We start from the raw sequence: 24,658 nt of genomic DNA on the forward strand, positions 1-24,658 counted from the left end.
TAGGGGGCAATCTGTTACACTAAAAAATGTCACCTTGACTACTTGCAGTTAGTATGGCTCAAATCAACAGTCATGCTACCCTCTTAGGCAAGTCTTATGCCTCTGTTATCCATCTCAAACTCAAAGAAGAGAGAAAGTCTTGTAAAAAATATGTTTATCTCTGGGGTCGCAGGTTCTCTCTAGCCTTACCTGCGGGGATGCTGACCATGTTCACAAAATCTGCGTCCATGGACGCTCTGTATGTTAAGGGACAGGTGCGTCCCTCTGTAAAAGGCAAAATGCGCGAGTTTTATCTTGAAAAAGTTACTTGTGGTTACTTCTAGAACATTCTAGAGGTCGGTTTGATGAAATGGATGCGCCTCCAGTTGGTTCATGTATCTCTATTAAGGGGGAACTTATCCCATCAATAAGGGAGCTATCCCACCCATAGAGGGGGATGATCCCATTGATAGTGGACCTGAATAACCTCTTTACAGCACTATAAATAAAGACATTGAGCCAGAGGGAGAGGAGGTTGGAGCTATACATTTTCTTTGGGTAAATGCTGCAGGATTTAGGTCTTCCATTAGAGCCTTTGTGAGGAGAGATTGTCTTCACTTGATTCTACTTGGGAGAGGGTGAGCTTTGTCAAAGTAGAGGAAAACCCTTGATGGACCCTGGGAGGAACTTGCACAACACCAAGGCCAGGTTGTAAGAGTTTCTTTGTTTCGTTATTAATACAAACTGGTTTATTTTTCTCAATAGCTTGTGTTAATGAGTTATTTCATGTGTTCCTTGGTCTGCATGTTGAATATATGTTTTATTATATGAAATGCAAGTGCTTGGTAATTGTTTGATTGTTTGTGGTTGCAGGAATTGACTTGAAGGAGGAGCTCATCCGGATCGTCAAGAACGGACTTCAACAACAGCGTTTTGGAATAAGGTAAGCCTAAACACTTGTAGTTTTCATGTTGTAAAAGGTGTATTTAGAGAAAGATCACTCCATTTTGTCTTGTTTGTCATTAGAATGTCTTAGACTTCTAGGAAGGTCAGTCGTGTCCGCACCCTTGACAGATTCCGTGTGACACCCCCTTGCCCAGAAGTTTGCACGGGCTGAGTAGTGGGTTGGCCCTGCTGTACGTAGGGTTGCCCCCCTTGCCCAGAAAGATGACTAGACTGGACAGTGGGTTGGCCCTGCTGCATGTAGGGTTGCCCCCCCTGCCCAGAAGGATACCCTTGTTGGACTACTGGTTGACCTTGAGGGGTGTAATTTTGCCCAGCTTTTCCAGTGGGATACCCTTGCTGGAAACCAGGTTGGACTTGTTGGATGTAAGGCTGCCCTGACTGACCAGACGGATAACCTTGCTGGGTACCAGGTTGCCCTGGGTAACCAGAAGGTTGACTCTGATAGGAAAAGGATGGACCTCCCATGGCCGAAGGTTGTCTTGGGTAGGGTTGTCCTTGTGGGCCCCTAGATTGTCCTGGGTAAGACTGGCCATAAAGTGGTTGCCCTTGGGGGGCTTGCACATAAGGTGGCTGGCCTAGATTAGGTGGTCCTTGAGGCTGTCCAGGAATCGCCTGGCCCCCACGAAAAGTATGAGTAACGAGATCATAAGTAATTTTTAATGGTGTCGAGACTTCAACGAAATGTTGAAGAGGCGTGGATTGAACGTGCTCGAGGTACTGACCATTAGAATCATAATAAAAGAGTGGACCTTGGTAATTTGGGTCCACAATGGGTTGCCCATGGGCATCATATGGCCCCCCTCCTGGAACAGGACCAGAAGAGGGCTGAGCACTTTGTGCAGGATCGATGACTCCAGATGAAACCCCTGGCTGGCCACTGCACACTTGATTGTGAGAGGGACCAACCCCAGGGTTTGTAGATGAAGATGTTGTCACAGCACTGGCGACTGGAGTTGAGTACGCTACACAAACAGTTGGATTTGTGGGAACCGAGGTAACAGGCGTATTAGGGGGTTGCGAAAGAAAGGGTTCCGTGGTGGCAATGAGACTAGGATCCCATATAGTCGTGGAAGGCATTCTAGCAGCTATTCTATCCCTCATCGACTGATATCGTGGAGGGAGTGGAGAAGTAGCTGGGATGGGAGATTCAACACTTGACACCACGGGTGTCTCACCTGCGCTGGGTGATGTCTCATCCATTTGGGAAGTTGACATCGGAGACGACATACCAGGAGGGGTAACAGGAATATCGTCTTCGTCAGGCTCCCAGATAGGGTTCCAATCTTCTTCGTAATCCTCGTCGCTCGGGGCACGTACGTTGATAGGTTGGATACTTGGGACAATCGGAAGAGTACCGCTTACAACTGGTACCTCAGGAGCAACAGAAGATGGAGAACCTTGATCACTTGGACCGGGAGTTGACGGGTCAGCCAGGATGACAAACCCCACACAAAACCCTAAAGGAAACTAACGACCAAGACCCTACTCAAACTAACGCATACAAAATCTAACCAGGTAATGTTATCGTGGCCAAATAAATTTTTAAGACACAGGAACTGAACTTGACCTTTTCATGTTTCAAGAGTCAAGAAAAGGATGAAAAGATGACTCTAGTCTCCTTCGAATGTTTAATGAGCACGAAGTGACAAGAGGTTCACTGGCACCTTTTCATTTAGGGAGTCCGAAAAGGATCAAAAGTGACTGCTCTGGAGATTCTAGGCAAAGGTTTTACCAAGCAATCCGTAAAACTACTTATACACCTTGGCAATCGTATGAGAACCAAGGACTTTCCGTACTGCAGTCAATCTTCCCGAATGCTGTGTTCGGTGCGTTACGGCTCGCAGGGCGGCAGACTTGGCTTCCTATGGATCAAGGTCGATAACCTAGTGGGGTCTCCCCTATATACGCGATGGTACGTGGGAGCTCAAATCCATGCTAGACCACTATCGAGTCACAATAGGAGGAATCACCCAACCGTAGTGTGAAACAACAGTGACTAGGTTTAACGATGCCGGAGCACGTCTCTAACCTAGACCTCTACAATATGAGAGTTAAGTTCCAATGCATTTTTAGATTTATTCAGTTTATTTTATGGTTGATCTTGAATTAGGTTTCGGTTTCATGCCTTATCGTATGATCTCTCACAATTTCCTAGATGCAAACTACATGCCAAAGAATACCATTTCGTTCGATGAATTCTAACTATGAGAGGGTTAAGAGTTTTCAATCAAACAAAATGAACTCAAACAATCAAACAATCTAATGCAGCTAATGACAAAGAAATAAATTTTTTCTTTTGAGAACACAAATCAATGAAATGCTCTTCTTTTCATTAACTATTGAATGCAAAAGATGCTAGTTTGATTTCTCTTTCAATGGCACTATGCACTTTAAAATGAATTTTGAGAGACAACAACGCCGAGCAAAGAGAAGTAAAATCACTCAATGAAAAGCACAACAAGCGTGAAAAGAGATGATTGAACCCTAGCAACCGTGATCTGTGCCTGGGTACTGAAACAATCCAAGGATCGGTTCAAAAACAATCACCTCAAGCAAACAAGCAAAGAAAGCAAAAAGAGGAAGGTTTCCGCAATAGCAAAGGCAAGTAGCAACGAACTTTGTGAACAAGTGAGCAAAACAAGGTCAATCCAGTGAAAACGGGATGATGGCACTAGGTCACGGGACACAAAAACGAAATTCGTTCGACAAGACTTCGCAAGCAAGTGTGTAACAGTTCAAACAATAAATATCAAGTCATAAACCAAGTAGAAAGAGCTGGAGATAGTCAAACCAACAGGCTCAGGAGACAAAATTGAAATAAATTCAATTTTACAGGATCAGCGTGGGTAGCGCTCAGCAACTGTGTGCTGACAAGAGGTCACGCGTAGCAACTTGGCGCTGTCAGCGCGGAAGGACACGACTTAAGCGCGCTGGTTCGATTTCAGAACCGTCGCGAATGTTTTACGTACAAGCGCGATTACTACAGGTTTAAAGAAACAGCTATGCGCTGTCAGCGCAACTGTTTTGATTTAAACCGCGCTGAGGCTAAAAAGAGGCAGAATCAAGCCAAAAAACTCCCAAACCAAGGCCGGAACTCTTTAAACAATTAAGACACTTCCCAGATTGAACCAGGAGGGCTAAAAGCAGAGAACTAATCCCCAATTTCAAAAAGAGAGAACAATCAAACTTAAACACAAAGATGGACAAAAGAGACAAAAGTCCAGCTCCCCAGCGGAGTCGCCAAATTGTTGGAGAGGTAAATCCCCTCTACGGATAGAGGCGATCCCTACTAGCCCAGAATGGGTCTAGCAACAATCAATCAATTCTACTGTGCAAGTTCCTAATTGCAATTAAAAGACAGGCAATGAACACCTACTTTGATTCCAACGCTATTGTTTGATGAAGAGATGCCGCTCTCACTCCTTTGCTCCGGCCGGTCACATTCTGCCACGATCTCCGTGAATAGATACCTGCACACACGAAAAGAAAGACAAACACAAGCGTGAAATCTAATAAAAGCAATTGTACATCAGTCAGAAAGGATGTAATTCACATTAACCATTACAGAGACAAATGAGAATGGAACCATAACAGTAGTCATCTATTATTAAATCAATAATAGAGAAAGGTACAACCAAAGTTTTGACGCTGAGTCCTTCTCTTGAGGGTCCAGCCAGCAAGTCTCTTAAACATTCACCCTTGGAGGTAGATTCTCCCAACACAAAAGCTCTCTCTCACACAAGCAATACTCACAACCTTCCTTAAGCTTCCTCTAGCAAAACCACACTTGTCACACCAACTACCTACTAGCAGCAGCAATCCAAGCACTATGAATTCCACACTATCCAAACTAGCTGCTCATGGTAATGGTGGAGGCTTAAATAGAGAAGGAGTCTCCATGAATGGTGGGAGGACAAGCTTATTGTTGGGCCTCAGTTTTGATCTTATTTTGCTTTGAGAAACTTACCTAACCATCTATTTATCCTTCATTTTCACTCCATCCATTCCATTTTAATGAATATTTGATGTCTAATCAGGTATTTAGCTTTAATTTGTCAATTTCTAAAGTTTTTATAAAAGTTTGATTTTAAGTGCAATTTTGGCAATTTCAGAAATTCCCGTAATCACTTCATGGTTGATATGGATGCAGGCCACTTCAGCATGAATGGGATACATGAATGGAAAGCTTGGGAACTAGGACCAAGCCACTTGTGCTTGGTTCCAACAGAACGAGCTTTATTATGCCTATTTGGAGCTAGTCAATCATGACTAGTCATCCAGAAATCCCATCTAAATAGGGCAGTTTTGAGATTCCATGATATTAGTCATATTTCTTGGGATGAGGGGAGTGGATTCGACTTGGATAGGTGGCTTAGAGTAGATAGGTTTGTTAGAGTGAATGTAGATCAGTTGGTTTCATGAAACTCCTTATTTAAGAGCCACAACTTTGATGGCTCAACACATTGACTTATGATACTTTTATGCTGTAATATTTTTGGTTTGAAGACTTAATTTGAAGACTTGTGCTACTCTCATTTTTGCTACTCAATACATGGATGTGTGACTGATATAAATCTTCTGATATCATCTTCAGAAGTGTGCAAGGCAAGGGTGGAGGGCCCCCACTCCAAGCTAAGTACACTTCCAAGTTAAACTAGTTTTATTTCATTGCAAATCTGGTTGATGGTAGCTTTAGTTTTTCAAAGTCTTATTTCAGATTGCCTTATGGTTATGCATAGTGATTGATTTCATTTGTTAATGGTCTGTTCATCATCTAATTGAGTTGGAAAACAAGTGTTCAAGTTGGGCATTCCCTCTATGAAATGGTGAATCAGAACTAGTCTCTTTTGTTTACATGCAAATAGTTTGTTTCCATTTAGATTTATATCTTGAGATGAATGAGTTATGATGGAAAAATTTAAGTGTCTCTTAAGTTAAGAGCTTATTTCATGTATAATTTATGCATCTTGAGTTTTTGGTTACAATCTCTAATTCATTAAGTAATAACTGAGGTGGAAGTGGACTTCTTGAGTTCTAGAACCCTTTCAATGTTTTCTCTTTTGAGCTGATTGAATTAGAGTTATCAGATATATTCTCTTTAGCTTTTAATCATTTATCTTTCAAGGTTTGGTTATATTAGATCTTCACAAATAGTGAATTTGCCTCAAAGAATAAACCACCCGGATTGATAGTAAATAATTGTGTTAGTTTAGGAACATAAATTAGCTCAACACTTATCTTCAAGGAAGGTGGTTCCAAATGACGAACAGACATGCCATAGAAGGGAGGGCGATACTCACAAGGCTAACAACCAGGTTTGGAACCATCTGGAAGGCTGGCTGTTGGAACAAATTCGCCCAAACTGGATCAGCGCGGGTGTAACACTGGACTGGCGCGCTGACAGCGCATCACATAAACATAGAAGACTGTGTCAGCGCGGCTTAATACTTTCATAGGATGTGTTGGCGCATAAAATTCGACCAGCGCGGGAAACCCGTGTGCTTCCGTGCTAGAAGCGCATCAGTTACACTATCAGCCGCCTGTCAGCGTGGTTATTTTAATAACAGACGCGCTGATGCAATAAACTTTGGCAAAGTGGGTCATTTGGCCAGTTTAGAGAGCATGAGCATGGTGTATTTGATTTCATGAGACAGTAGGGAGACTGACAGGGAGACAGTGACAAATTACTGTGTAACAACATGGTCATAAGTGCTTAATGGTTTAGCATTGATGGCCATGGAACCATGAAAACATAAAAGTAATCCAGGTCATCCAAATTGGATCCCCATGGTGTGTTAGCTTTGACCAGGTCTATGGTATAAATACCTCAAGTTGAATAATTTTGAGTTGTTGTGAAGAAGGAAAAAGCATGGGTGATTGAACATAGAGGAAGAAATGAGAAATCTAATTTTTGAGCATAATGTGAAATAATTATAAGGATGAAATGTAAAGAAGTTGTGTGATTTAGACATGGATTTTATTCAATCTAGGTGTAGATAGATGTTGTGAAGTCTATAAGTGAGATGTAGTTTGCAATATATAAGAATGTTGTCTGAATTCTGAGTTGTGAAGAACAAGTACATAGTATAGTGTCAAAGAAATCATATTTAGTACCATGTGCAATATTGGGAAGTGGATAACACATAATTTTGTCGGACCTTATAAGACTTAGGGGATCAATATCTCCTTCTCGTTGGTGTTAGGAAATCATTTAAAGGGATTGGTGTCTCGTTGTTGGTTCTAGTAAATCATTTTAAGTGATTGGTGTGTCCTTATAGTTGGTTCCAATCTATTAATGTAACATTAGTTTGGTTCCAACAAGAACATTCAGATAAATAAATTTTGTGGTTTTATCTCATAATGATTTCCATGTATATTTAGTGTATTCTCTTGTTGCTGATGTGATTAGTGTTTTATATGCATTGAAATGTTTCTATTTTTAAAATTAACCATTATACTTATTTGTCAGGCCAGGGTAACTCCAGAATGGGCAGAAGAAATTGATTGATTATTTCATTAGACAGCTATTGTTTATATACATAAAATGGACGGATCAGTTCATCTTCTTGATGACTGTTCACGTTCCAGGTTACCCAACTGTTGAAGATTAGGTGTGAACATTCCCCCCCTTAATCTGAAGGGATGTTGGTGAGTCCAAGCATCGTTCTGAATCTTTCAAGATTTTCTCTTCCAAGCGCTTTGGTGAAGATGTATGCAATTTGCTCATTTGTGGAACAATGACGGAGATGGATTGTTTTGGCCTCAACATGATGTCGGATCAGATGATATTTAGTATTGATGTGCTTAGTACGATCATGGAACTTTGGGTTCTTGGCCAACTTTATTGCAGAGGTGTTATCAATCATGAGTGGAGTTGATTGTACTTGTTTTACCTGCAAATCTTCAAGAATTTTCCTGAGCCACACAATTTCTTTCGTTGCTTCAGCTGCTGCCACGTATTCTGCTTCTATTGTGGAATCTGCTGGAACTGATTGTTTGCGTGATCTCCAGAAGACAGCTCCTGATCCAAGACTCATAGCATATCCTGAAGTAGATACCCCAGTTTCTTTGTCTCCATCGAAGTCTGAATCAGAGTATCCAATCAAGCTGAAGTCGTCCACCTGTGTATACTTGATTCCAAGGTCTTGAGTTACCTTCAAGTACCTTAGAACTCTTTTTGCAGTAGACCAGTGTCCCTCACAAGGCTTTTTCATAAACCTGGAGAGGATTCCAACAGCAAATGAAATGTCTAGTCTGGTAGTAGTGAGGTAGATGAGACTTCCTACAAGCTGTCTATACTTTGTTGCATCCTCAAATTCCTTTCCTTCAATAGATGTGAGCTTCAAGTTTTGTTCCATTGGAGTAGAAAGAGGATTGCACTCTATCATGCCAAATCTGTTTAACAAATCTCCAATGTATTTATTTTGAGAAAGAAATATGGATTTTGGATGTTGGGTTACTTCAATGCCAAGATAGTAATGAACATAGCCCAAATCAGTCATTTCAAAACTTTTTCCTAATTCTTTCTTTATGGATGCAATATAGCTTTCATTGTTCCCTGTCATTAAAAGATCATCTACATATACCACAAGATATACAACTGTTTTGCCAACTTTCTTGACAAATAAAGTTGCATCATCAAGAACAAAATGTTTGAAGTTGAGTTTCAGAAGATGCTCAGTTAGTTTTTCATACCAGGCTCGTGGTGCTTGTTTGAGGCCATACAAGGACTTCACAAGTTTGCATACTTTGTGTTCATGTCCTTTCACAGCAAATCCTTCAGGCTGGGACATAAAAACATTCTCTTTTAGATCTCCATTCAAGAATGCAGTTTTTACATCCGTTTGATGGACTTTCCAACCGTTCTGAGCAGCTAGTGCAAAGAGTGTCTGGATGGTGGCCCATTTTGCTGTGGGGGCAAAAGTTTCCTCATAATCGACCCCTTCCTTCTGTGCAAAACCTTTTGCCACGAGCCTAGCTTTGTGCTTGTCAAGTGAGCCATCAGCTTTGTACTTGTTCTTGTAGACCCACTTGCAGCCAATTGGTTTGGTTCCAAATGGAGGATCAACCAGCTTCCAAGTGCCATTCTTTATGAGGGCATCATACTCCTTCTTCATCACTTCTTTCCATTCATCATGAGAAGCAGCTTCTTTGAAGGAAGTTGGTTCAAAATATGTAGACAAGTTCAATTCACAATCATAAGTAACATCCATATCAACAGGTGAATTAGAGTTATCTACATCACCTCCATCTTGTCGGTTTGTATTTCTGGTTCCTGTTTTTCCAATTTCATCAGGATGAACACTTTAAAGTGTCTTTGTGAGCCACTTTGGGGGACCTTTCTGAGATGGTCCAGGCTACTCTGTTGATTGAGTTGGGACTGAATCAAGATTGAGTCTCCCAATTCTATCAATTACATCACTTAAAGCATCATCCATTGTTGGAGTTTCATGCAGGGGAGATTGTTCTTCAGAAGAAGATTCCACATGTTGTTCTAGTATAGGAATCCCCCCTTCAAGATGTGGAATCTGATTATCAAATTCTTGAAATGATTTCGTTTTTGCGAATCTATCCAAGCGATCAAGTTGCCGCTCAACAACACTGTCAGATTTGGATGATTAAAGAAAAATGACATCTCTAGATACAACAAACTTTTTATTTACTTCATCATAGAGATGGTATGCTTTAGAGGTGTTTGAATACCCCAGGAAGATACACTTACGACTTCTAGCACCAAGTTTGTTTCTATGTACCTTTGGTATTAAAGCATAACAGGTGGAACCAAAAATATTGAGATGTTTTACCGAAGGAACATGTCCATACCACAATTCATAAGGAGTCTTGTTTCTTATAGCACTAGATGGACATCTATTCTTTATATATGCAGCACATAGAACAGCATCAGCCCAAAACATTATCTTTACATTTTTGAAGAAAAGCATGGATCGTACCATATTCAAGATTGTTCTATTCATTCTTTCTGCTACACCATTCTGTTGAGGATTATAAGGTACAGTTGTTTGATGTTTGATCCCATGTTGGCGAAGATAGTTTTCAAATTCATTTGATGTATATTCTTTTCCATTATCAGTGTGAATAGACCCAATATGAGATTGTGCATCATTTTCAATCCACTTATGAAAATTCTTGAATGTTTGAAAAGCATCAGATTTGTTCTTCAATAAATAAACCCAACACATTCTGGTGTAATCATCAATAAATGTCATGATATATTTATTTCCATTTGCAGAAGGAACAGGCATTGGACCACATAAATCTGAATGAATAAGTTCAAGCTTCCTATATGCTCTTGAATGTGAATCATGAAAAGACTGTTTGCTATGCTTTCCTAGAATGCAAGCATCACATTGCTTACGTTTTCTAGGAATTGTAGGCAAACCAGCAACACCATTTTTCTTTAATAAGCGGAGACTGTCATAGTTTAAATGTCCAAATCTAGCATGCCATAATAAACTTGATGGAAGTGTACCTTCTCCATGATGAGAAATATATGAGAAATGTTGTGCATGAGCAGAGGTTCCTTGTAGTTTAAGAAGTCTTTCTTCTTCTATTCCCCTCATGACAAGTGAGTGGTCAGATGCCTTTCTTACCTCAAGCTTTCCATCAAACATATGAATGGAGTGACCTTGCTGGTGGATGTGGACCAAGGACAGCAAGTTTCTCTTGAGCTGTGGGAGATATATAACATGATCCAGAAGAAAGTCTGGAAGACCAGGAAGTTTAAGCCTGATTGTGCCAAGCCCTGATGGCTTGATTTTTGACTGATCTGCAAAGTATACTGCTCCATCAACATTGTCAGTGAAATCTTCAAAAAAATCTTTCCTATGAGTCATATGACAGGTTGCTCCTGAATCAAGCAACCAATAATTTTTCGAAGAAGCAAGTGAAGCATTAAACAAATCTTCATTAACTCCAATGTTACATTGTGCCTCAATATAATGAGCAGATCCAGGTGCTTTACCTTTGTCTGTGTCATCAGTTTTACCTTTCTGCTAATTTATTCTCTGCTCAATTTTGTATCATGGTAGCTTGCATGTAGAAGCATCATGTGATCCATTTCGATTGCAGCGAATGAAATGCAGATCTGCCTTTTCTGCTTGAGAATGTCTGCCCCCCCGCCTCTGAAGTATCTTCCTCTTCCTCTTCGTCCACCTCTTCCTCTTGTAGAATCTTGAGTAGGATGCTTTTCTTTATGAGCAAGGCAAACAGTCTCTTCAGAAGATTCAAGGACTGTCTTCTTTCCAAAGGCTTTCTCTCTTTCAGCAAACTTTTTCACAAGAGAGTCAAAGGTTATATCTTTAAGATTTCCATTTGCTTGTAATGACTCAAGGTAATTGGAGTAGGTAGGATAGAGTGCTTTGAGAAAGGAAATAAGAGAGATATCCAGCTCAACCTTAGTGGATTTAATATCATGCATTATAGACTTTATCTCAGATGCAAGAGAAAGAGGATCATTATTTTTCAGTTCAAGAGTGAAGAGTTTAATCATGAGCTGAACAACTTCAAGTGCAGAATGTGTATCATAGAGTTCTTTCAGCTTTTGTAAAGCTTCAAAGGCAGTGGAATAGGATGAAATATGACGACTTACTTCTTCATTTACAGATGTTGCGATCAATGCATAGGATTTGTTGTTCTTATTTTCCCAAATGACAAGTTCTTTATCTGATGTAGGCTGCACAGGGTCTTTGTCTTCTTCTCCGACACACACTCCCTTCCACAACTCATTGTAGATGAGGGTGTGTTTTACCATCCGAGACCATTCAGAATAGTTCTCCTTGCCAGTAAGAACTATTCCGACCATAGAGATGATTGAATGCATTCTGTAAAAAAATTACTTCTGCTGATCAAAAAAAATCCTTACGTTACAGCCTTCAAATCCTTCTAATATTTACTAAAAGCATCAACATTTCATAGTACATGTTATCACAAAATCAAGCACTGAAGGCTGCTAATCAGCAAGACTCTGTGTAACTATTTCAAACCAGACTTTTGACTAAGGCTTAGCCTCCTTAGCCTGAGAGGGCTCTCTCAAAGGGGTTACTGATTTTAAATATTGATGAGATGGCTAACTCTTACGTAAATTTAACATATGAATTGGCTGGACAGACCTTACAAAGATTTCCATTGGGCTCATGGAGTTAATCATTATTTCAGCAAACTATAAAACCACTCATTCATGGAAGTCAGGGCATGTAATGTTTAAATATTCAAGACACCTCTCAAATAAACCTCAACTTACAAATACACACAGGAAATCAGAGCAGCAGAGTGAATTCTGAGTGATTGTGTATCTATAAAGCTGTAAAACATAAAGGATAAAACAAAACACATATATCTTGAGCATCTGAAAAAATGTATGAGAGAGCCCTCTCAGACTAAGGAGGATAAGCCTTAGTCTAAAGCCTGGTTTGAAATAGTTACACAGAATCTTGCTGATTGGCAGCCTTCAGTACCTGATTTTGTGATAACATTTTGGTGCGTCTGCCGGGAGTCTGAAGACTATTCATTCCTGAAATCAATGGTTGAATTTCTGAAGGTAGCAGGAGCTCAGACATCTTTTTGAGGCTGCAAAACTACCTTGGCGACTCCACACCTCAAATAAGAAATTGGAAGGTGACTCCACTGCTAGAAGATCAGTAGCTTGATGAAGTTTCAAGATGAATTCCACTGCAAGAATGAATGCCAGGTATGCTCCTATGGATCGGTCTCATATCCCTGGTTTTCCAAATCCTATGCCAAAGGTTGATTGGTTAGATGATCTTCCAATATTCAAAGATGAAAAGAAGGATAATGCTGCTCTCCATTTGGTTAAATTCCATATGCATGTACGCAGTCTTAAGGTTCATTTCCCTGAAGATTGTCTCATGAAAATGTTTATGACCACTTTAGAAGGAAAAGCATGGTCTTGGTATAAAAGTCTGGAAAATGGTTCAATCTATTCGCTTTCTAGTTTTCATGATGAATTCTGTGAAATGTATAAAGAAGATTATCCATCCTTATTGCTGTTGAAAGATTGTTGTAGACAGTCTTTAAGTCTTATTCAGTACTTGGAAGATTGCTATTATGATGATGAATTTATGGATGAAGAAATTTTAGAGGCTCTTCATAACAATGCATTCCAGCACCAAGGAGAAGGTATAACACTCCATGAAACGCAGCATGAAGAGCAGCAGGGGTTTACTTGTGAAAACCATGTTTTATCCTTAGATATGAACGTAGAGATGCAACAGATCTCTCAGTCTTCGGACCATAAAGAAGATGAAAATGATTACACCCAGCAAGAAGAAGTACTGGAAGATAGCTTTTACGAACCTCAGGCAGAGGAAAAGGTTGGTTTTTTATGTCAAACTTCTCAGCAGCTTACAACAATAAATGATTATAAGAAAGAAGAAACAAATTGAAAGCTTAAAGATACAACTAAGTTAAATAGCTGCTAATTGATGTTGTTGTTCACTGAAAGGTGTTGTTCTAAGTTTTGTTAAATTTTGGCTTAGTTTCATTATTTTGAGGACATATAGGTCTCTGCCACATGTAAAGGGGGTTAAAAGAATCAAAGGTCCAAGCGGAAAATTCCTCAAGGTAAATATACACTGTTTTGGCAAAAACAGCAGTTTCGTAGCGCGCTACGAAACTGCTGTAGGTGTTGTTTTTGAATGAAGACAAAAAATTTGATGGGAGAATCAAGAATTTGCCAAAGGAAACACCTAAGGAACATTAAGGAGACCACATGAAGCTAACATAATCCATTCAAATGATGACAGGTGTGCCTCTTTTGTAAAGTGAAGTGTTTTTGTCTCGAGTTAAAGTTTTCATCATAAAGGCACTTTATTTTCAGTTATTAGGGTTTGGAAGGAGCTGCATACGAGAAGTTTTGGTTGGCACACCTGTCCATCAAAGAAGCTTCCAGCATATCAGAAACATGGTGATGCCCTTTATTCTTGGGCTATTAAAGACTTAAAGTTCATGCTGCTGCATATTCGAAATGATGGGGGACCAGAACTGAAAATTTAGGGATGTTCTCAGCCAACACGGAACAGATCAAAGCCTTCAGTATCCAAAGCCAACATGGGACATTAATTTCTCATCTCAGTCATCTCGGTCAAGCTAAAAGGAAACCATGTGTCAAAGCTGCAAGGAGGAATCTTCTACGAGGAGGAAAGAATTAGAGTTATAGTTAAATTAGGACTCTTTAAAACTTTAGTCTAGCACTTATTGTATTTAATGAGTCAGTTCAATAGCAGATAGGGGTCATTAGTGACAGTCATCGAGCTCCCCTCATGCTGGAGGAGGAAGCTCTAAGTAGTTAGAAGGATGTGTCTATATATAGCTGAATGATCTATGTAATTGGGGTTGGATGTTTTGGGAGAAGACTGTTTTGGTTTATGTATAGAAGATTTCAGTAATGCAAATGACTGTTGTTTCTTCTCAGGACTCACAATATATCTTATTGTTCAAATGTATGATGGTTTATTCTCTTTAATGTTCTTTTACAGTTTGGTTTATGCATAATCACTCAGAACTCATGAATCATGATCTGACTTCCTGTATGCCTAGGCAAACTGTGTTTCATGTAAGTTATGTTTGAACATTAGATGTAAAGTGCCCTAATTTCTATGAAAGGATTGTGTTATTGTTTACTGAGATATTAGTGACTCCATAAGCCCAATGGGTAGCAATTATGTCCAGCCAGTACATTTTTCATGTGTCTTGTAAGAGTTAGCCATCTTGTTCAATATCAACAACCTATGAGAGAGCCCTCTCAGACTAAGGAGGATAAGCCTTAGTCTAAAGCCTGGTTTGAAATAGTTACACAGAATCTTGCTGATTGGCAGCCTTCAGTACCTGATTTTGTGATAACAGTACATATCACTGCAATACTACTATGTTTTGAAAAAATGCGCAAGGGATCACTTCAATATATCAATTTATCATGCAACACTATAAAACACTCTGACTGATATAACTTTGAATGCTTTGAAAACTGCCTTGAATGATATATATAAACACTTTGAAAAACAGTGCAATACTCTGAATGCTTTGAAACACTGTTTATATAGACGGTGCAATACTATAGCATTACCATTCAAATGATAAAAAATTGTGCAATATTATAGGCATTCAAATCAAAAGCTAAGACCTACGTGGGCAGAAGCAAATTTGGAGATCTGCTCTTCTTATTGTAGATGCCAAACAACTCTTGGCATTCTCTAGACAAACGATTCTGCTCTACGCTAAATCATTACAGTCCCCAGCTCTCTTGAAAGTTGTTCCATCACGTACAGGGATCTATTCGAAAGGTGAACCACCAACATCACATTTCGATCTTAATTCTACGATGTGCATTTGTCAGTGGCAGCACTATCGAGTTGTTGGATTTGTTTGATGTAACTGGTTTGCTCTCCCACAGCTTATACAGTCCTCTTCTGCAATGCGAATCCTTCTCCATTGCAGCCCCTCTCAATCTCTGGTCTTCCACAGGCCTTGCAACCTCCTAAAACCTTCCCCTGCTCTTCGTCTACAGCCATACCATCTTCGGAAATCACCCTAGTTGGACGAACAGTAATCGGAATTCGCCGTTCTGAAAGATACCCAATTGGAATTTCGGTGTTTTGAGAGAACCCAAGTGAAGGAATCCGCAATGTCCGTGCAATTGGGGAGGTTTGGCGGGACGGTTTTGGGAGGGAGGCGACAGAATTGGGATCCGTTCTTGATGAGGTTACAGTGAGATTTGAGTGAGATAAGAGATAGGTGCCGAGAGGAATCGCAGAGTGTACTTGAAAAGATTTGAATCGAAATGGCCAGAGCGGACTTGCAAAATGATTTGAATTGAAATGGCTAGAGCGGACTTGCAAAATGATTTCAAGAAGTGATACAAAGAAGGGAGGATTCAAGGCGGTATTGGGACCATCCCTGGTTTTCCTGGTGTATACGGTGTGGAGAGGCAGCAAAAACGGATGCGCAGAGAATCAATGAGGCGCAGACAATCAATGATGTGCAGAGAATCAATGATGCGTAGATAATCAATGATGCGCACAGAATCAATGAGGCGCAGACAATCAATGATGCGTAGAGAATTAATAACACTCAAGGCAGAGCATCGCTCAAGAGAGAGCAGTGCTCAGGACTAAGCAGCGCTCAGGACAGAGGCAGGAGTTACAACTATTTTTAGAAGCTGGGACCTGTGCTCTGATACCATGTCAGGCCAGGGTAACTCTAGAATGGGCAGAAGAAATTGATTGATTATTTCATTAGACAACTATTGTTTATATACATAAAATGGACGGATCAGTTCATCTTCTTGATGACTGTTCACGTTCCAGGTTACCCAACCGTTGAAGATTAGGTGTGAACATTATTCAACCCCCTTCTAAGAATAATGATAATTCAAACTCTTTGGTGTTATCCCTTTAGTGAAATATACCCAACCCCCTTTTTCCCTTATTGAGAGTATGGGGTGTCAAATTTCACTTTTCTCATTCCACTCAAAACTAGTCTCTAAGATCACCATCACCCTCTTCTTTCCAACAGATTTCAAGTGGTCTAAACATTACTTAGATCCAAATCTGTATATTCAAGATACGGTCATTTGAATATTTCCCCCCTTTTCACCATAAAAGTGCCACTAAGCCGCTATGACATGGCACATCATGTCCACACATCACCCTAGCGGTGGTGCGATATTAGCACAGAGGCCATATGGACCATCTATGTCATATTCTAACTCTAATTAATTTACTTTACATGTATTTATATAAGTGGGATTTCAAATGTCCAGAAGGTCTAGAATAGATGCTAATCATGTGTGGTATTAAGGCCCTCCTAGATGTTGACTCACTAGTTCGATTCCCCACCCTATTCGAATGTTCTAGCCTCACTATCGCCAAACCTACAAAAAAAATATGGAATTTCAAATAGAACTTTGATCCATTAATTCCACATGATTATTTATGTTGCACATCTATTATAGTATTTAAATACCAAATGTATATAAAACTCAAATATGAACAAAATCCACATGATAAATTCTAAAGTGTCATTGGTGAAATATGAAAATTTCCCAAAAAACCTTTAAAAAATCCCATTCAAAATATTCCAAATGTTGGTGGACATGTCTACAGTGAATTCTATAATTTGATAAGATTTCAAGAATTCCCTTCTTCCTCATATATGGAAATATATAATTATAAGTATATCAATATTATCATATAAGTGCAGCATAAAGGAAAGTATCACTCCTAGAATGGATTATCATAAGAATTGATCACATTATATACAGTAAATATAATTTATTGCTAGTGCTTACTAACCCTAAAACTTGTGTAAATCTTGCTCAAAATAAAAACTTGTGTAGTTGAAGTTTCAAATTCAGTTTCCAAAAATAAGGAAAATTTGGACATTATTTATACTCATGTAAGTAGACATTATTACCAAGAGAAAATTCCCACAAAAATGTATGCATGCCTTTGCATGTGAATAGGCAAGAAGGTTATCTGATTAATTTATTCCATTAAACATCAAATTGCTCCTAAAAAGCACTTGTAAACTTGGATTAATATACATTTTTTCCATGTTATATATTAAACTCATACATAGATTTATATCTTGCATGTAGATGTATATATACCTTAATCATCTGAAAAAAAAAAATTGCACTATGAGAAAATTAAACATTATAACTTTCACTCCCCTTAGGAATAATTAGATTTCCACTGAATTTTCTATGCATCCATTAATTATGCTACCCTTGGAATATAGTATATATGTGGGCTATATATCAATATATATGCATCAATTTTTCAAGATGTGAATTAATAATAAAACACGAGTTTTCTTTAGAACGAGCTCAATTAGGAAATTAATGTGTCGTTTCCTCAAATTCATTACCGTTTGAGATATTTTCCAAGTTCTTTGGATCCCTATTTTGTAGACTACGTGGAGAAATGATTTTCCAATTCGTCATTCAATGCATAGTCACCAAAAATATTGGAACAAGTTGTTCTTTAGAGAATTCGTGGTAGGGAGATCATTCTTATCATATCTAGGCAGATATTTTATCTAAGGATCGATCAAATAAGATTATGTTTTATTTCCAAAACTTATCTCATGACCACAACTCAAGCAAGAAAATTATGAGTTTGTTAATTTCCTCAAAACACTATAAATTGTAGTCTCTTTGATGAGATGAGAGATTAGATGTCAATGATGAATATTAAATTGTAATTGTTGCTACTTTTTGAAGAAGAAGAACTCTATTTTTTTCAGTGAATGTAATCTCTGATATGGCGCTACTCTTAATGAAATTAGTGATTTGAATCAAGTGATCTGAGTTTATAATTCCTCACGCTCACCAAGAGGACCCTTGTGGAGTTGTGAGATAGTATATTTGTCATTTTAATCTCATTTTTTTATTATTTGCTTCGATTTAGCTTTTAATCTCTTTATATGTTTGAATTATTTTTTTTCAATATAGTTTGCTCGCTTGTTTTTCGTTATTTTTTCTGTCTGTTACAGTTTCAGTACTCAATATAAACTTAAAAATCCAAAAACACTTTCTGTGAAGTATTTTCCAAAAATTGCTTTCATTTTCATGCTTGTTCTACTCATCATTTCGATAATACATGGAGGTTCTTGCACTTGAAATTTTGTCAATATATCATTGTTTTTCATTGCTTTCTAGAATAGTTTTGAATTCCAAGTTTTGTAGAATTGTTGTGCTTTTAATTTGATAGTTAGATTTCCTTTAATTTCTTAATAGAATAGATTTAGATTTCAATTTTTGTTAATTATAATAGATTTCAATTACTTGTCCAATTATAATAGATCTCAAAGTTTTGATAGTCTAGTTTTCTTTAAAAGTTCATTTAAATTTCGAAGTTTTGAGTTTGAATTCTTTGGCCTTTTAAGACAAAACATGTGCATATGCTTATCAAAACTTAGTCATAAATAGTTTTAAATCCTCATGTGAATTTAGATTAGTTTATTTGAATTGAAAGTAGATATCCTAACACATACAGTGCATGTATAATTGGCAAGTTCACGTACCTGGATTGACATATAAATGTAAGTAATTTAAGAGTCAATTAAATTACACAATATTTTGGCTTCATTGCCGGGGAAGTATACATAGGTGTTAGCTTTCAATTTCATTTCATTCTTAGTTGGATAAGGTTAATTTCATTTTATTACATCCTGGAAGTAGATTCATTAAAAAAAATAAAAAAAACTTCAATGACCTACCACGCCCACTATATCACGTGGTGCAATAAGAGCCACACATTCACATCATGAATTATTATTTTTGTAGGAAGAAGAAGAGGTGACAAAGGAGGTAGAAGAAATAAATGGAGATGATGACAATGAGGAAGATCCTTTAGGATTTCCCATTCAAGAAACTGATATCAATGTTCATAGGAATGTTGGAAGTAATGCTTCCATGTCATGTATAGTTGTCATTGTGAGTCCCTAGATGTCAATCTAGAAGTAGTCAGTTTCCTATGTGTGAGTCGTAGTCATGATCTAGACATGTCAAAGGTTGTCCCTTATGTACTATATATATGTAACAGTTGTGATGAATAAGAAAATAGTGTGTGATTTGTGTTGTGCAATTTCTCTCTCTTCTCATCTCTCAATTTATAATATGGTATCAAAGCTCATCTGAGCTTGACTCTCTCACGAAAGGGATCAGGAAAATGGAAAGATATGAGGGTTGATCTATAGGATTAGTGCATAAATAGTAAGAGTAGATTAAGAATTCTATTTCTTGTGTGTTTTGCATCTAATTTTTGTGTGGGTTTCTTTCCATCAAATAACACTAGATCAGGAAATTTCTCTTATGCAAAGAATCAAATGGAACCTTCATTCTAAACATTGTGTATATAGAAGTGAATTTTACTATGGTCCTCATCGGTTGATAGTTGATCTCATGGAAGTGGAGAAGATATCGCTCCTTGTGTATTAAGTTCTCTTTTAGCCAGTGTGTGGTTAGCCATGAGGCATGGGACAGAGTGCATGAAGTTCTTAATCGAGCCATTTGTAGTTATTGGTCGGATGCATAGCTCTCTTAGTTCTGTTTTTTTGAGCTGTTGGGGCCACCAATTTATCAAAAGAAACTTCCTGCAAAAATAGAGCCACAATTTTCAATGCCCATGCTAACTTGACCTTATCTATTAGATCTGTAACACTTCATTAAGTTCTTAGGTGTCACATGAATTAATTGGTTATGTTTATTCTGTTATATGTGAATGTGTCTTGTCATTTTCTGTGCTTCAATAACATTAGTTACATGTTTTCGTCATATGTATGAAACTGTATATTTCAAAAAGGCCAATTGTATGATGGACTGCTTGATAAGCTCATTACATAGACAACTTTCCTATAGAACTAGAAGTATGTATTTCGATGCATACTACTAGGATGGAAGCATGTCCATAGAGATATTTAGTATCTAGGCTATTCTTCAAGTTACTTCAGAAGCATCAATTGTACAATGTTCGTCAACAATGGTTAGAGGAATTTATGTTTTAAATGGAGGTCAAGTGGCAACTCGAAGATGTGGTGGTGAAGAAAGAGTGGTGTTTGCAAGATTCCAAAGTGGATGTGAGTGTTGGTGAAGACTAGTCAAACATATTTCATATTGTTGTTGTAATTTTGTTTTCATTATTTTCCATGTAAGCATCAAGGGAGGGTGTTGGAAGTAATGATTCCTTGTCATGTATAGTTGTCCTTGTGAATCCATAGGTGTCAATCTAGAAGTAGTTCGTTTCCTATGTGTGATTTGTAGTCATGATCTAGACATGTCAAAGTTAGTGTGTTATATCCTATATATATGTAAATATTGTGATGAATAAGAAAACAGTTTGTGATTTGTGTTGTGCAATTTCTCTCTCTCCTCATCTCTCAATTTCTAACAATGAAGAACATCCCTCCTACTGTACTTCCTAAATTCAAAGGTATGAGATCAAAAGACCCAGAAACATTGAAGGATCTAAATTGCATGATTTAGGATTAAACAGATTAAAAACTCTCTTACTAAAAGCTATAAGGGATGAATGGATTGATCTTATTAACCTAGTCTCTCAACTGTCATTTCAAGAGATATGTGATTGTGCATGAACATATCAAGAGGAAAATAAAAGTATGGCATACCCCCTCAGGATCCAGTCATGGAAAGAGTAAGCAAGTCGGCTTGAGGACTGGTAAGTCAAACTGAACTTAACAATTTGCTAGACATTCTTGGTAATTTAAATGAACAAATTGATATGCTAAGAATGGAAAACAAGAAAAATGTTGAGATTTTTTATTAATTTATATTTTTCCCTAAATGTAGAAAGAAACATGATTTTCATAAAAGTCCACTTGTTAACATTAATATTTGTGAAATGTGTGCATGATCACATACTACTAAATATTTCCCATCATTACTAGGGTTAAAGGAAGTTTACCCAGGATCAAATCAAACATTGGAACAATCCTATTATATAGCTGCAAGAAGACCTTGGCAACCTTGGCCATCTTAATCCCAGCCTAAAAACCAACCTTGGAAACCTTGGCCATCTCAATCCCAACCTCAAAACCAATCTTGGAAACAGGTTTGGCAAGAGCCTTATAGAGGAAATCCACCATATCCTCAATATTTTCCTCACTATCCTCAATACCAATATTAATGATATCCATACCATTCACCACCACCACAACATCAATTTGACCCTCAGTTTACCCTTATTAAACCTTTCTAATTACCAACCACACAAGCACCTGAGAGATCCATTCCTACTCAACTACTTGCATAACCATTTCAAATCCCTAAACACCTCAATCCACTTATAATGTTGAGATATTTCAAAATGATTCTCCAGCTGCCATTGAAGAACAAGAACTAGAAGGAGAAGATTCAGATAAGTTCCAAGAATCATATATTCCTGTTGAAGAAGAGCAATTTTTGGAACTTGAGATTGAAAAGTTTCTTGCATGCCTATCACCAGATTCTATGAATGAGGGTCACATTTCTGAAGACTTGCATGGAATGATAACTAGAAGCCAAGGAAGTCAACACTACATTGAATCTTGGTTCAAGACATCCATCAGATCCTAGTGCTCAATTCTTCAATATTTTTCAACATCATCTCAATCAAGGAAGTTGGTCTCTCATATACTGGTACATATCAAAGCATATATTTCAAATCTGCATATGTGTTTATCTATCATATTGTTACACATATGATTCCATTAGAAGTATACATATACTTAAATGAGATTTATTTTCAAGTATAGTAGGACATATAAAAATAAAAATAAAAAAATTAAAGAGAAAAATAAGTCCTATTGTGAAAACCAGCTTGCTGGCGCAATTAGACATGAGCTTTGCTTGGAAACCAGGCAACTGGAAAGAAAAGTTCACAATAATTTTTTACAATTTCATGATGGTTTCAATCTTTTATTATCATTCTTCAAATCACTTTTGGTTCTATGATTGAGTTGGTTTATGTGGGATTCCTTAAGGCCCAATTTCCAACAAATCTTTTCCCATCAACCTCAACACATTATATGGGATCAGATATTATTTGGAGTGTCTTGAAACTTGCATACATCAATGGCAAGCCTCCTCATTCACAATAATGGGAATACCACAATGTCTCTTGATTTTCAGATCTTGCAGGTGAGTCGACTTCAACACATTCATCCGTCCCTATCAAGATGCACTTGGGTACCTTGACACTCTTTTACATTATCAGTGAGTTGTCATGCATTGGGTATTTATTTTCATTATTCATCAATAATCCAATGAGTTCTTTCCATGCTCGACTTCGTCACATTCATTCGCAAGGTAAGAATTGTACCATGAATTTTGGTTTCAATGAAGACTATATAGTTTTATGGAATCAACAATAACTTGCAACAGTGTATTTTATTAGTTTTTTGTAGCACCATGTTCATTTTTTTGTCATTCAATAACAGCATGATCAAGCACTACTACAACTCTTCTTCATTTCATTTCGTTTTCAAAGAAAATTACATTAATTTCAAGTCATCATGCATTATGTTTCATGGTTTCTACTTCCAAATACATCACACAGTCCAAATTGGCAGATTAGAGTCAAAGAAAATAATTTTCCAAAGAAAAATAGAGGCAACTACGGAAAGTTGTAGTTTTTGCAGCTATTGTTGTAGAAACCTGTTTTTTGGCTATACCAGCTTCTTGCAGTAAATTTTTGGCACAAATATTGCAAGAGATTGGATCAGAACTAAAAAATCCTGAGGTATTGAGTTTTCTCAGAATATGATAGATTGAGTAAGATGTAGATAAAATTCAAAACATAGCAATTTTGAAGGCAATTTCAAGTGGGTTTTTAAGGCAAATTTTCATTTTTCACCACTGTGCACACACATTAAGACATAATTTGGTATTTTTATACAACAAATCCTTTTCATTATCAAAAGTGGATTCTAAAGGCACGTGGCGATAAAAATGAAAAAATAAATTGTTTCCCTTTTGAAGCACTCAATTTGGCCTTAAATTGAGTTTGTGCCATATGTTTTTGTTGCAACATTGGATAGCGTGAAGGGTGAAACAGGGCATAAATTGATTTTGTCATGACTTGCAAACCGTGCATCCATTGGTCCTAAAATATTTATGGTAAATGCATTGAGGTAGGGTAAATAAATACACAAAATTTCAAGAAATTCTAGTGTGTATTTTTCAAGAAATTGTTCGCTTTCACCTACATCCATTTCTCATTTTTATCGAGATCCATGAACCCATTAAACGAGAGGTTTTGTGAGAAGATGCATAATATTAATGGTAACAACATTAGACATTTTCAAGATACTCTGATTTACCATTTGAGAGAAATTGGAAAATCAAGTCTGCTACATGAAAATGATACATTCTGTTGAGCAAGGTCAAAGTGGTGGTCAACGCATCATGGAGCAGAGTATTTGATACAAATCAACACCAAATCAGCCATCATATCGTGTTATATTCTCCAATACCAAAAGGTAAACTTGAAATAAAACTAGCCTTAAACTTTCTAATTTATTAAAAATTCTATAATTTTTTATGAGAAGTTATTGTAAACATGTAATTCTAATTTATCTCCCATTATGTTTGGTCATACCCTTTAACAATCAATCCCAAAACCTATAATTGATTCTTTATCAACAAAGTCCTGCCACCTATGCAACGATTTCATTGTTTTCCATGGTCATAATGATGTTCTTCTATGATTTCACCACTCTCTTGTTTAAAATTTCTCTTCTTCTTGCCATATTAATTAATTTGTGCTTCCTTGATGAACAATATGACCTTTTGAACTTTATGTCAGAATAATTTTTGCTTTCCTTAATGCTCCATCAACACGATGTTCTTGAGAAAAAGAATTATTTTACAAATAGAAAAACTTACTTCATGGTACATGTTTGTAGCACATGATCAAAAGGTACATGGAGCATTGCTTGGATTAAGTGTCATAAAAAACTACTCATCTTCAGATTTTTAATGGAAGTCAAGAAATGATGAGTAGTAAAAAGCCTCAAGAATAAGAAGGTTGTAAAAATTATTTGTTCACACACTCTTGAAATAACTTGGAAGTATATTTTCTCTTTGCTAAATTGTACAACGGTCACCTACAACTCTTATTTTATGTTATGTGAAACTCATCTTGTGAGAGAATCACAATGGGAAGTCTGCATGCAT

The sequence above is a fragment of the Pinus tabuliformis genome, chromosome 6 (assembly GCF_031772625.1).
Source record: "Pinus tabuliformis cultivar Carrire ecotype Pingquan chromosome 6, CPIR1, whole genome shotgun sequence".
NCBI lineage: Eukaryota > Viridiplantae > Streptophyta > Pinopsida > Pinales > Pinaceae > Pinus > Pinus tabuliformis.